This window comes from Budorcas taxicolor, chromosome 15, assembly GCF_023091745.1.
Source record: "Budorcas taxicolor isolate Tak-1 chromosome 15, Takin1.1, whole genome shotgun sequence".
Classification (NCBI taxonomy): Eukaryota; Metazoa; Chordata; class Mammalia; order Artiodactyla; family Bovidae; genus Budorcas; species Budorcas taxicolor.
Window position 1 is genome coordinate 28,964,405 of NC_068924.1, and position 14,198 is coordinate 28,978,602.

Here is a 14,198-nt window from a genome sequence, read left to right on the forward strand (position 1 = left end):
CTAAAGCCTCTGGGAGGATCAGGAGTTCCTATGACTAATAATAATTAGGAAAATCTCTAATATTTATTGATCATTTACTCTGTAACATCAAGCTGGTAATCACAGGCATTATCTAATTTAATTCTCTAATTTAGTATTCTACAAGAAAAGTCTCTTATCCCCACTTTACAGATAAGAAAACTGAGGCACAGGGACACTGCCTAAGGCAGTCCAAACTTAGAAGAGTCAGGATTTGCACCCAGATACTCCAGCCATTTGCTCTTAACCATTTCACAATACAAGTTCACCCTGGCAGAAGCCCTCTGTGCTGTGACGAAAGAATGGTGCCTCACTCCCTCATTCCAGACTCCCTCCAAACCTGATGCACACCAGGTCCTAGCCAGAGGCCACAGTTCCTACCCAGGGACAAGATCAAAGAGAGGCCACAACTCCCCGCCCCCTCAACACAGGTGCCTGGCCCGCTGGGGCTGAGAGTAAAGTTCTCGGGCCACCCCAGCCCCGCCCACCCGTCACCCATCCTGGTCCCTCAGAGTTTGGGGAGGGAGCCCGGCAGGTTACCATGACAATAGCATAGGCCCCTGCTGAGAGGCCCAGAGGCAGGAGTCTGTGGCCCCTCCCACTTCACAGGTGGGGGTCAAAAGTCAAGTGGGACTCCACTAGTGATGGGTGGAGTCTCAGCCCTGCCCCCCAACCTCTCGGCCACACCTGGCCACTGCCCCTCAGTGTTTTCACTGCCTGATTGGAAGCAGGACCACTTTCCTCCCCGTCCCTGGGGGGTGGTTGCCTCCAACAGGGAGGGTGGGGGGATTCGAAGCCCTTCCCTCCTGAGGACAGTCTAGAAGTGCCTCCTCCTAGTTCTGTACTTTCTCCAGCTTTCCCTAGTCTGGGATCCTACAGGCATGTTTGTTGTGAATTCAGGGAGTTGTTGCTAAGTAAGGAAGGAGGGGAGGGAGGGAGGGAGGAGGGAAGGAGGGGGTGGGGTGGCAGTAGGGAGAAAGGGTGCGTGTGCATGCGTGCGTGCGTGTGCGTGTGCATGTGTGTGTGTGTGTGTGTGTGTGTGTGTCTAGGGGCCAGGGCAGAAACCACATTACCATGGCTGGTGGCCGTCCTGGCTTTGACTCAGCCAGCTCAGGCCAAAGCCAGAAGGCAGGGGGTAGCAGGCCCTTGGGATGACCAGGAAGGAAACCATACCTTGCCCTCCAGGGGTGACTGGGCTGGGGCTCCCCACCACCCACCCCAGCTGGGACTTTCACTGGAGCTGCGGCTTCAGCGCTTTAACCCTTCCTGCCCAGGCCCCGCCCCCATCCCCACTGGGTCCCAGGTTGTAAGCTGTCAGCAACCCCTCCTCTGGGGGAGGAGAATGAAAGGAGAAGTAGGGGCAGAGAGCCAGGAGGAGGGCGCCCAAGACAAAAAGCCAAGCAGGAGGCTCCGGCAGAGGCAGGCAGAGCTGAGCGCGGAGGGTGTGGGGACACACACAGGCACACAGACCTCTCACCTCGGGATAACGCGTGTCGGGCTCGGGCTCAAGGGTGTGACCGGGGCTGGGGCTCCCTGTGGAGAGAGGGTCACAGCTCGAAGCCCCAGGCCAGCAATCTCTACCCCTGCTCCTCCCAGAACCCCAGCCCCACCCCTAGCACGCACACCACTAGGCATGTACACAGACAGGCTTGTAGCTCCAGGAAGTCCCTGAGCTACTCGGACACCACCCCCCCTCCACGACTTCTGTGGATTGGCCGGGAGCCAGGCCTGACCCAGCCGCCCCACCGCAGGCTCCCCCTCCCTCCCCTGGAAGCAGGAAAGGAGAAGGCCCTGGAGATGCCTTAGGGCTCAGCCCCAGGGTCAGGGGTGGGGTGGGCAGGATTCCCGCGTCCTGGCCTGAGGACCCCAGCTTCCAGCACCCACCACCCTGGGGTTATCCTGTGTCAGGGAAAAGAATGGTGTGGGTCCTCTGTCCCTGTGTGGTCTCCCTTGTCCCTGGAAGACTCGAGTCCTGGGGACTGGGCCTAGCTGGGAGGGCCTGGAGGGAGAGAATCAGGCTTAGCAGTTCAGTAGGAGGGGGCTGGGTGAAGCTCCCACAGGCAGGCGGGCGGGAGGGAGGCTGGTGGCTCGGCTCAGTTTGTACTGGGGGTCAAAGGGGAGTTCTTTTCCGAAGAATTCTGGGAGAGAAGCCAACTAGAGCAAGCTGCTAACTACCCCTCCCTCTCTCTCTCACTGCACTGGGTGGGGGGGGCGCTGTCCCTGCCAACCAGACTTAACCCTCTCCAGCCTGTGGTGTGCCCAGGCCCAGGACAGGGGAATTGGAAAGGGGACCTCCTGCTGGGCCCAACTGCCCATTCTAGGGGGCAAGCATAGCATGCCTGCCAGAACATGGTACCACCTGTCCCCATCTGGTACCGCCCTATCCTACCATCACCTGGGTGACTTTTCTGGGCTCATCTCCTGAAGGTGTCTGCAGTGACGTGCGTGCGCAGGTCTCAGAGACAGAGATTGAGAAACAAACTGAAGATTCCTTGCCAAGGCCCTCCCCATGCTGGGTCACTGAGCACTGTACCAACCTGTGCCTTTACCCCTCCTCTCCTCCCACCGAGTCCTGGGACCAGAGGCCATGGGAAGCGGGGCTAGAAGGAGACAGCTTCTCTCTCTGCCCACCTCTGCTGCTGTCTCCATAGGCCCTAGACTCTGACAACCAGCCCCTGCCCCAGCCCCCTTCTTCTTCACTGACTTGCTACAAGTGCTTCTAGAAGAAAGTCATCAATTATAGCCTGAGGTCCCAGGATGGGAAACTGAGTCATAGCGAGGCATCAGGGTTCCAAGTGCCTGTATCCCATGCAGACATGACCATCACAATCTTAGCTTTGGCAAAAAAAAAAAAAAAAGGAAATAAAGCTCCTCCTAACAACCCCTCATCTCTCAGAACACGATAAAGGACTGTAGAACAAGAAGGACTTCTCAGGGTCAAGGCTACAATGGCAGCTGGCCCCACAGCCAATGCTTCATATTTTTGGGGTGGTATAACCGCCCAAGAGACCAGGCCCCTCTGTCTTCTGCTTAGGCTGGAAACGTGTCTTGTTTTGTTTTGCTGTCTGCCCCTAACGAGCAAAGTCAACTTTTCTGAAAGCTCCCAGGTCTGGTGAGGCTGACTGTTTCTTGCCTTCAATGAAGCGAGCCACCCCAGGGGCGGGGGCAGGTGGTGGGGGTTAAGTCCCTTCCCCCATCCCTTTCTGAAGAGCACTGGGCCTCCCTGTCACAGCCCCAGGACAGCACCAGGACAAGAAGAGGATGGACTGGGAGCATCAGACCCCTTGAGATGCGGGGTGTCTGGGGAGGGCTAGAGGAGAAGAGTCCAGCCCTGGGGACAGTTTATCCCAAAGTCTCCCCACTGCGCACTTTCTCTCCAAGGACCACAGAATTGCCAGAAGCCTTGGCCTCCCTCCAGGAAACCTCCCTTTCAAAGGACAGAGGACTTCATGTCCCAGGGAGCCGTGGGGAGACCTGTGGCTACACCCCCAGACATGTTCCAAGGGAGGAGGAAAGAGGCGGGAACAGAGTGCACAGAGTGTGCGCGCGTGCACACACACATGCATCAAAGACAACCGCGGGCACACACACTTCTCAGATACTCTCAGACATGTGTACCTGAGAGAGAAACAGACACAACCCCCAAACACACACATCCAAGATACCTCTTTAACACAAACTCTCCAAAACTGACTCCTTCAGACCCACAGAGGTGCCCACACTCATAGAGAAAGCCCAAGGGGGCCCAGGAAACACAAATGACGTCGGCCGGTCACACAGAACTGCTGACAGAAGGTAGACCCACACTGGAATATACACGCGCACACACACAGACACTGAGTAGTATGCACATGGCCCTGTGCTAGCACAAACTCTCTCTCTCACACACACACCCAGGCAATGCACAGCATGAAGCCAGATTAGAGCACTAAATTCTGGGCTAGTGGGGAGGAGGGGAGTCAGAGGAGGGTGGAGAAGTGCTCAGGGATTTCAAAACAATCCTGGTTTCGAAATGCTGGAAATGCTGGATTCAGGGCCATTCTCAGTTGAGGCTGGGGGTGGGGGGAGGGGCGGGGGAGGGGAAGACAGGCCAGCACAGGGCCACCAGCCTGTGGGAGGAGGGACTTGGACAGAGGGCATCCCGGCCCCCGGGGACACCAAGGTTAGGAGGGGCAGGTGGCCAGGGCCCAGCAGGGAGGGCCCGGGGCGGAAAGGAGGCGGAGGAGGGGAGGCCTCTGCTCCAGCCGGGGAGTGGAGAAGTCGGAAGGCGATGGGGGAGACTGCCTGGCCCCTCCCCCTACCTGGGGGCGGTGGTGGCCACCTTCTCCCCGGCAGAGTGGCAACTGGTTCCCCTTGGCTGCCGGCTAGCAGAGCCCCGAGGCAGGCCTCAAGCTACGGGGCAGAGGGTGCGGGAGGACAGCAAGGGCCTGCAGCGGGTCAGGGACCCTCCTTGGGACCCAGGGGCCCCCCAACACACACACTCAAGGCAGGGTGGGGGACATCTCCCAGGGAACCCGGAGCTTCCCCCTTCTCCATGGGGAAGGCCAGCCCTTACTTAGGAGGCTGACACAGTACTACAGACCCCCACACCCAGGAAGTCACCCCTCTCCTCCCAGGGCACCAGAATGTCCTTACTGCCCCTCCCCCAAGCCCCAGGGAAAGTCTCTCCCAAGGAGGGGAGGTCAGGCCAGGCTGGGGGTGGGGCTCTGGAGGCCCGGCCCTGGCACCCAGCGGAGGAAATTCCAGGCGGTAACTCCAGGCTGCCTTCAGGGCGGCCCGAGTGCCCGGCAGCAGATCCAGCGCTGTGGCTTTCTTCACCTCGCCCCTTCGCTCCTAGCCTCTGGCTACCCGGCCCTCCAACTGGCTCCAGCCCTGGCTCTGGGAGATAGAGGGTAGAACCTGGGGAAACTCGGCACACCCTGAAAGAGTCTCTGGAGGAGCCTCGACTGGCCCTTTGGCCTGTCAGAGCCTTCTGGCCCCAGATCCTCGGGGGCAGCCCCCACAGTGTGGCTGCGGGTGGGCAGCCGGTGGGGCTGGCAGCCAGGGACACAGATGTCAGGTTAGAGCAGCCAGGCGCTCAACAGGTTGAGCCAGTCCCTGGAACAACCAGCCCCACCCCGGGGAGAGCAGGCCTGGCAGAGGCTCCCTGCCCGCGGCACCCAGCCTGTACCCGCTTGGCTCCCACGGCTGCCCACTTTCCCACGGTGTCATCCCCTCTGCCCCCTCCCCCCCAAGTCGGCAACCTAGCAGAGCCCAGGGCTTCTGGCACCGGGAAAGGGTGCTGTTTTCCAGCACCCCTGGGTGCCCAGACTCTTGGGGTGCCTCACTACCAGCAACCCAGGAGCCCCCAGAAGAGTCAACGTGGCATCAGGCCAAGGAGAACCCCAAAGCACCCCCCACCTCCTTGGAAGCCTCTTCTAGTCCTGGGAAGACGGACACCCAGACACCCTGGCTCCCTGCAGCGGCCCCTCAGGGCGCTGGGACAGAGTGGCAGCCTGTGGCGCCAGAGGCCGGTGGAGGGCCCCCAGTTCCCGCCTTGGACTCCCTGGAGGTGGGCTGCTATTCTGGGTGGCTCCTTCCACTCCTGCCAGAGCTGCCTGCAACCCTGGTCCTTTCCTTCCACCCCACTCCTGGGCTCCACGGAGCTCCATCCCAGCCCCTCCCCCTGCAGGCAGGCAGCCCCCTTTGCAGGCATCTCCTTTAATCTAAAGCAGGTGCCAGGCATTCCAGCCCTTGCTGAGTCGACACTGCCACCCACTAGGCCTGTGCCCAGAAGGCTATTGCCCTGCCTGTTCATGGAAGCTGAGTCCCCAGCCCAGGGCTCCTGTTTAACTCACATACCCAGAAGTTGGGAGGCAGAAACTATCCAAAGAAAGCATGAGTGCCCAACACAGACTCAAAAAGCAAGTTCACTAGGTCCCACTTCATCACTGTTGTGAACACAAACACTAGTCCCTCTCCGGGACTCTTGTCATCTCTTCCCACCTGGACCCTCAACCTCAGTACCTGGAGACTCACTGTGAGTCTCCATATGGCCCTCCAGAAGCCGTGTCCAGCGTGAGGGCCCTGCTAGCCCAAGCACAGAGATTACTCTGGATCCAAGACTATATATATTCTCTCCTTCAGGAGATAATTCTCCCCAACATTAGCCCCTGCCCCACCCCAATCTGAAGCAACACAGGTTAGCAGAGAACCTCCAGAGAGAAGTGGCCAGAAGGCTGATCTTCCAGGCCTGGTGCTCTAAGACCAAGGAGCCTGATCAGCTGAGGGAGGGCAGCACCTTACGTCCTGATACCAGACCTCCCTGCTCCTTACCTTTCTCTCCCATTCTCACTCTGTCCTGAGGCTTCTATCAGCAGGCGCCTCAGAGCTGATACCAGAAAGACAGGGCCTGAACATGCTCTTCCCCTGGGGCCATGAAATCATGGTCCTGACCTAGAGAAGGCAGCCAAGCCAGTGCTGGGGGGCAGCAGACAAGCCAGGCAGCCACGGCCCAGAAGAAGTGGCTGATCCTTGGAGAGGCTGAGAATGCGGGAGAGCAAGGGGAGCAGAAGCCCACCCACCCTGCAGGCCTTATTCAGAGAGCTGCCCTCCTCCAGAGGCATCAGCAGGGTTACAGCAGACACTGTGTAAAGCCAGCTTTCCTAGGTAAAACAGGAAACCAAGGCCAAAGATCAAGGGGGCCTCCAAGCCCCTTTCCCAGGGCTCAATCACATGCCCCGCACACCTCTCCTGGAATAACACTTTTCCTCCCTGCAGCAGAGGCCCCCCCCCCCCCCCCGAGACACAGACACAGACCCACACCCCAAGCAGCAGACAGAAGGAGGAGGGAAGAGGGGGTGTCAGAAAAACCCGGAAGGAAGGAAGCTGGACAGACAGATAGAAGCTGATCCTGGCTTCCCTGCTCCAGAGAGACACCCTCCCAACTCCCTGACCATCAGGGACACCCTCCCTCTCAGCTCCTAAGAGGACCTCAGTGTCCCCTGAAACCAAATTCCAACAGCCCTGGGACAGGGCATACTCCAGCCAAGCAAGAAGCCCTAAACCTCCCTTCTCTTCCTCACGTTACTCTCCCAAGAGCTCTCAGGACCAAGGCAGGGGCCATCTCCTCTGAGCCTGGGCAGAGACACCTCCAAGGAACTGTGTGACTGCCCCACCCCCCAACCAAGCCCACACCACTCAGAGTCTTCGGGGAGACTTCTCTAGTCACAGCCCCTGCTGCTCCTAGACAGTGCTTGGGGACAGAGGGGGACCCCCCAGCAATCTCCAATCCCAGTGCACCTCCTTCCGGAGGCTCCTATCAGCCAGGAGAGGAGTGCTGGGGGCTGAGACCCAAGGGGTTGGTGAGCCTGGGAGGGGGACTACATCTCCCAGAAGCCCCCAGGGCAGGGTTGCTGCTCCAGCTGGCCCAAGGCCGGCCTTGTTCTCTGCGCTAGGGTGGCAGGGTCCCCTGGCTGCCCCTGAGCCCTCCCCGCTGTGCTCTGGGGCTGCCAACCTGATTGGGGGCCCAAGAGTAGCCTCCGCTAACCCTGGGGGCGTCTCCCACCCCTTATACAGCTTGAGGGTGCGTACCAGAGGGCCAGAGACAATCAAACTGTGTCCCCCCTCCCCAGTTCGAACTGGATCTCCCTCCTAGCGCCTCAGCTGGCCTGGCATGACTTTTCCCCCTTGGTCCCAGCCCACCCCTCACCTCTCGCGGGTCGGGGGTCCTCACGCCAGGCCGGAGTTGGACGCCATGACCAGGTCAGGGTCGGTGGGTGGATTGGGGTCCTCCTGCTCGCCAGTTGGAGGTGCGGAGGAAGGCGGGCAGGTGGTGATCTTTTGATCCTGGACGCCTTGATCTCAATACCAGCCCGGCCCGGGAGTGGGTATCCGAGGGTCGCTGGGAGCCTGGGTTCCTGCCTCCCAACAGCGGAGCATGGTCGTGGGTGCCGGGCAGCGGCGGGAGAGCGCGCGCACCCGCCCGGCTCGGGGCTCGGGGCTGGGGTCTCGGCCCCAACCTCACGGCTCCGGCTCCTGCTCCTCCTCCCTTCCTTCCTTCCTTCCTTCCTTCGCCTCCTCCTTTCACTTTCCCCGAGGCCCGCGGGGAAGGCGGGCGCGGGGCGGGGAGGGGTCTGTCTGGGCGCTTATTGTTGGTCGGACGCGAAGGGTCCGGGTCGCAGCCCCCGGGCGGCGCGGCGCCGGGGGACCCAGGCGTGCGGGTGTCCGGCCGGCTGGCTCCGGGCGGCGGCGGTGGTGCAGCGGCCCCGAGTCCGGGGCATGTCCGGCCACTGGCTCCGCCGCTCGCCGCCGCCTCCCCGGGCTCCCCTGCGCTGCCGGAGCCTCGCTCGCCCCTCCACTCGGCTCCGCTCCCCAGCCTGAATAAGCATCGGGGCTCTCTGGCTGCCTCCTTCTGCCTTCATACCAGAGCCCGGAGAGGCCCCTGTCAAAATAAGAGCTCCCCCATCTCGCTCGCCTCCTCGCCCAACCCGGCTCCCCCAGCCTCCCAGTGGTCTGACTCGGTAAGGCGCCCGGCCGGCTAGCGGGAGGCTGGTTGGCCGGGGGGCGGGGTGGGGGCTTCTATCCCTCCCTCCACCCCATTCCCAAGGACTGGGCAGGAGACGTGCTAACAACATCTCAGGCTGGGGAGAGATTTGACAAGCCTACCTGCCTATCTACACTGACTGGAAGCAGTGGGAGTTGCCTAGACCTCCCCACCCCACAACACACACACACACACACACACACACACACACGCACTCCACTAGGTCCCCGCTTCATCGTACCCACCCACATTCATTATGCTCTGAACATCTCTTTATTCACTTTATTCATCGCTCTTTCCTAGTAGACCATGAGGTCCTTGAGGATGTGGACTGAATTTTTTCATCTGGATCCTCAGCAGAGTGCAATGTGGATACTAATAAAGTGCTTGTGAGAATGAAACCTTTGTTTTCCCCAAAGAATTCTATCCCAAAGAGCTACGGAAAAACACCCAAGACCCTACAGGAGAATAGATCCAATGAAAAAGAAGTAAAGGGCTTTAAAAAAGCATTTCACATATGTTATATCAATGTGTACCACAAACCTATGAGAAATGTTATGGCCCCAAGACACTGATGAGGACACCAAGACTTGCATTAGTTAAGGACTTCCTCAGGGTTACTCTGATAGAAAGTGGCAAGCCAAGGACTAGAGTTTGGGTCTCTTTATCCCAGGGCACTTTCCCTGGATCCCACTGTCCCCAAGCACCCAGAATTAATACCAAGAAGGAATAAGCATGGACACTTCAGGAAGGAAGGACACTAGCAAGCCCCTTTGCTCATGCTCTTTGATTCCTCTGAGCTCTCCCCTACCCCTGCCCTCCTACTCTTTTGACCACCTATTACATCTATGTCACCCAACTGAGTACCTACTTGCATGTTTTATCTTCACTCTCCTGTGTGCATGTCTAGTTGCCCCAAAAGATTCTTGAGGGCCCAGACCATGCCTTCTATGCCTCTACATAATAAGCACTCAAGTGCTGGGTTCATAATAGGGATCCAGGAAAAACCTATATGCAGGTCAGGAAGCAACAGTTAGAACTGGACATGGAACAACAGACTGGTTCCAAACAGGAAAAGGAGTACATCAAGGCTGTATATTGTCACCCTGCTTATTTAACTTATATGCAGAGTACATCATGAGAAACACTGGGCTGGAAGAAGCACAAGCTGGAATCAAGATTGCCGAGAGAAATATCAATAACCTCAGATATGCAGATGATACCACCCTTATGGCAGATAGTGAAGAGGAACTAAAAAGCCTCTTGATGAAAGTGAAAGAGGAGAGTGAAAAAGTTAGCTTAAAGCTCAACATTCAGAAAACGAAGACTGTGGCATCTGGTCCCGTCACTTCATGGGAAATAGATGGGGAAACAGTGGAAACAGTGTCAGACTTTATTTTGGGGGCTCCAAAATCACTGCAGATGGTGACTGCAGCCATGAAATTAAAAGATGCTTACTCCTTGGAAGGAAAGTTATGACCAACCTAGATAGCATATTCAAAAGCAGAGACATTACTTTGCCAACAAAGGTCCGTCTAGTCAAGGCTATGGTTTTTCCAGTGGTCATGTATGGATGTGAGAGTTGGACTGTGAAGAAAGCTGAGCGCTGAAGAATTGATGCTTTTGAACTGTGGTGTTGGAGAAGACTCTCGAGAGTCCCTTGGATTGCAAGGAGATCCAACCAGTCCATTCTAAAGGAGACCAGTCCTGGGTGTTCACTGGAAGGACTGATGCTAAAGCTGAAACTCCAATACTTTGGCCACCTCATGTGAAGAGTTGACTCATTGGAAAAGACCCTGACGCTGGGAGGGATTGGGGGCAGGAGGAGAAGGGGACAACAGAGGATGAGATGGCTGGATGGCATCACCAACATGAGTTTGGGTGAACTCCGGGAGTTGGTGATGGACAGGGAGGCCTGGTGTGCTGCAATTCATGGGGTCACAAAGAGTCAGACATGATTGAGTGACTGAACTGAACTGAACTGACTGAAATACTCACTGAATGGGTTGATTACCTGGAGTTGAGCGCTGAGCAAGGTCTGGGGAGGCCCAGGTAGAAAAGGGGGAGAAACCCTGAGAGAAGATAACACTCCCTGTGGGTGCCTAACATGACATTTACAAAGCATTTTCATACACATTATCTCTTGATCCTGCTTTGAGCCAATCAACAAAACTTTGACAAGTGTCTATTATCTGCTATGCTAAGATCAAGCTGGGTCAGGGATTGAATCATCACAGCTCTATGAGGTAGGTATTATTCTCACTTAAACGAAAAGAAAACTAAAGCCCAGAGAGGATCAGCTCTGGTATAAAAGGTCTCAGAGCCTAGGATGGTACCTGACCCGTAGAAGTAGGGTTTCATCTCCTCTCCCCTCTCTAGGTCCTGAGGGTATATATTAGATGAGCCACAAGACTAGAGGGTTATTTCTCAGAGGATTTGCTTGTTAGAAGGAAGGGTCCATTCAGTTACTTGGGTTAGTTTCCTATTTACATACGTGACAAGACACATGGGCTTGATTATCTGTTTGGCACCATGCGGGTTCATAGCAGGTCCAGAAAACAATGTTTGTAGCAGGGAGTGATGGCCATGTTGCAAGGGGTCAGTTAACTGTGGCACACTGTAAGTTCCAGTGTATTCGGCATGTCCCGTCGAGGTGACATGTAGAGCACTCCCTTGGGTGGGGCTGTGACTCATTGCCCCAGCGTAGGTTCCAGGTTGGGATGCGGAGCCCCAGCTCTAGGCAGCCAAGAGTTCTGGGTGGAACCCTGGAGTGAGCAAGGAGAGGAGAGAGGCCCGTGGCCCATTGCTGGAACAGAGTGGCTCCCTCTACTGGCGAGTTCGGGGAAATCACCGTGTGTTTTCCCATATCTCTGTGTCACTGTGTCACGAGGAGTGTCACAGGTGTGTCAGCGAGTGTCAGTGGAAGTTCGGGCATGGGTATTGTTGTGTGAGAGTGCGTGTTCGTGGTGCAGTGTGGGAGAGCCAGCGTTACGCGGGTCTGTTTCTGGAACCACAACTTGTACACACAACCACATTTTGTAATGCAATTAACTTTTGGGGTGGGGTTAGGGGGTGAGCGGTGTTAGGGCTATTGATTATCTGAGATTTCTACCTGGGATGACGAGGACGAAAGGACCCTCCAGCTGGTACTCATCGCCGATCTCGGGCAGGTGGGAGAAATTCTGAACTAGGGAACACTTCCTGGGAAGGGACTCTATCCCCTAAGCGACAAAAAATCCAAGAAAGGGTTAACTTTGAACCCCCACAGTGACTTCAATCATTGGCTCAGGGCGCTGTCAGTCAGCTTTTTGGGGCGGGGCTTGTAGGTGCTGCCTTCGGACTGCCCAGCTCCCCTCACTTGCCCCTAGCCCCCCAACTTGGTTTCACCTCTGGGCTGCAGCCACACCCCCCACCCTGATGAAGACACCTTCCTGAGCCCTGGACAAGGAGCGGATCTGGGCATCCTGGCTTCTCCACTCACTCCAGCTGCCTGGCTTCCTGATAGATGGTGATTATTATATAATAGACCTGCTGGACAGAGCCGTGCCAGAGCTCGGAACACTTTGCCCCTCCTCGAAGCCTGCCCCAGGGCCTGGCACCAGCAGCACAGGGCCCGCCGCCCAGCTCGACCGGCGCCCCCGGCACCGCCTCCTCTCCGGGGCGGGAGACCCCTGGGCCACCCTCCCTGGTGGCCTTTGGGGCCACGTCCTGGGATGGGGCGGGCGCCAGGCTGGGAGTCCGGCGGGCGCCCAGCAGGTCTCAGGGTTGGCCTGAGGAGTACGGTGTTACCAGCGCCTCTCCAGAATTGTGGGACCCACTTGGCCCCTTCCAACCTGAACTTGGAACTTGGGAGCCAATAGAGGTGGGGATTGGGGGCGTAGGGACCAGGGTCGGATTGGGGAAGGAGCTTGGAAAATGTGCGGGGGGCAGGGAGAGGGAGGCTGGGAAAGGGGGCCGGCAGGGGCAGTGGGGGAGGGACTCTTATCCTGACAGGGCTCCCGCCTTCCCCGACTGGAGGGTTTGGAAAAACTGAGCAGGCAGCCAAGGCTTGGCTGGAAATTCTGCAGCCCACCCTCCTGGGGACACAAAGCTGGAGGGCGGAGGCAGGGCGGCGGGGGAGAGAGCACGACCCCGGGGAGGGCAGGGCCTCTTTTGGGGCTGGGGGCCCAGGGGCCAGGTCCCTGGGGAGGGGGTTCCTGGCGCTGTCTCCCTGCAGTCTGCTTACCCTTGTCCTCTACCCCCTCCTTCCCCCCTTCCTCCCTCTCCCCGGCTCCAGTCTTTGCAGAATGCGGGCAGACTTAACTCCTTGAGCGCCAGCCCGGTGGACTCCTAGGTGGTGACGCTTGTGAGGGAGGGCAAGAGGGAGGGACTCCAGACCCCACTCCCACCCACGGCTTAACACCTTGTGGCCCAGAACCCAGTCTCTGGAACTCGGTCTTGTCAGAGCCCTGGAAAGCTGCCTAGTCCTCGAAAAGCGACCCACAAAACCCGGCGCCTGAGAGCTGCGTAACCCAGCCCGCTCTTCTGCCAAATCTTAACTCTCTTACCCTCCCCCGCCACCTCGGTGCCTCTTCCTCATCCCTTTGGCCGCCCTCCCGCCGCCACCCCCACTAATTGCTGCAAAGAGCCCTGACAGATAGATACAAGGCTGCAGGGAACCCGGAAGTTTGGGTGCCGTGGCGGCCTCGGCGTTCTCCTCATCCCGCCCGCGAGGCCCCGCGCAGGTGACCGCAGCCCGGGACCTCTTTGGATTCCAGAGGGCGCCTTCACCCATCTGCGGGAGTAGCTACCTAACCGAGGCGGGGAATGCTAGCCTCCCCCAGCCCCAGCTAGGACAAGAGCCCGAGGAGCCGGAAACCCTGACTTCACTTCCACCCTAGCCCCTCGCCTAAGCAGCACTTCCTTCGCCGTCAGATTTGCGCGCCCAATTCTGCCACTGAAGACTCTGCCTGAAGGCAGTGCCTCAATCTAGGCAGTAAAGGGTTAACGGAGCTCCCAGGCGCCCTGTGAGAGCCAGGTGAGGCACCGCCCATCTTGGCCTTCAGGTGTGCGTGTGGGGAAGCGGAGGGACGCTGACCTCAGGGCTGCTCTTTTGCCCCCTGGTGGCTAGACCTGGCTTAGCAGTCTCTGGCAAAGGATGCGCTCAGGTGGGGATTGGTGGAAAGAAAACTTTGGAGACTGCTCGAGTACTCCTGCAGGAGCAGCACCTTCGGAGAGACAGAGGATCCTCTGGGGAGGCTGGTGGAGCTTCCACAATCTCTGCCATGCCATCCTCACTTATCAGGCTGCCTCAGTCACTTCCAGATGTTTGCCCTAGGGACTCTACTTGTGGGTCCCAGGTGCCCAGACACCTGGAGGAGGATTGGAAAAATAGAAGACACCCTATCCTGCCAGAGTCTCAACCTAATGAAGGAGGGCAGTAGAGGGAAGCTGTCCCTCATCTTCTTTTCTATTCCCCAGGCCTTCCCAGAACTCCCTGGAGTCTGCTTCCCTTCAGACCCCAGGAGCAAAAGCAGACCTCTAGCCAGGCTTCAACACTCCTATCAGCTACATAATCCCCCACCAGTGTCCCTCCCCTCAAGCTCAGTTGCCTTCAGATTTCTCCCCCATAAAGGAGGCCTCTTGATGGATTCGAGGTGCTCACAACCATTTCTTC

At 57.9% G+C, this 14,198-nt stretch overlaps 1 protein-coding gene across 4 annotated transcripts in view; it reads right to left on the minus strand.

Annotated features, from left to right (window-relative positions):
* Positions 1-8,057, minus strand: part of BCL9L (BCL9 like) — a 28,016-nt gene extending 19,959 nt beyond the window's left edge. For 2 of the 4 annotated variants that reach the window (XM_052652590.1, XM_052652588.1), the window contains exons 1-2: positions 7,709-8,057; positions 1,496-1,551 (exon numbers count right to left, since the gene is read on the minus strand). The gene's annotated coding sequence lies outside the window, so the exon portion shown is untranslated. The remainder of the gene's footprint in view (positions 1-1,495; positions 1,552-7,708) is intronic. The other 2 variants (XM_052652591.1, XM_052652589.1) reach the window with 1 other exon arrangement.
* Between the last annotated feature and the right edge of the window lie 6,141 nt (positions 8,058-14,198).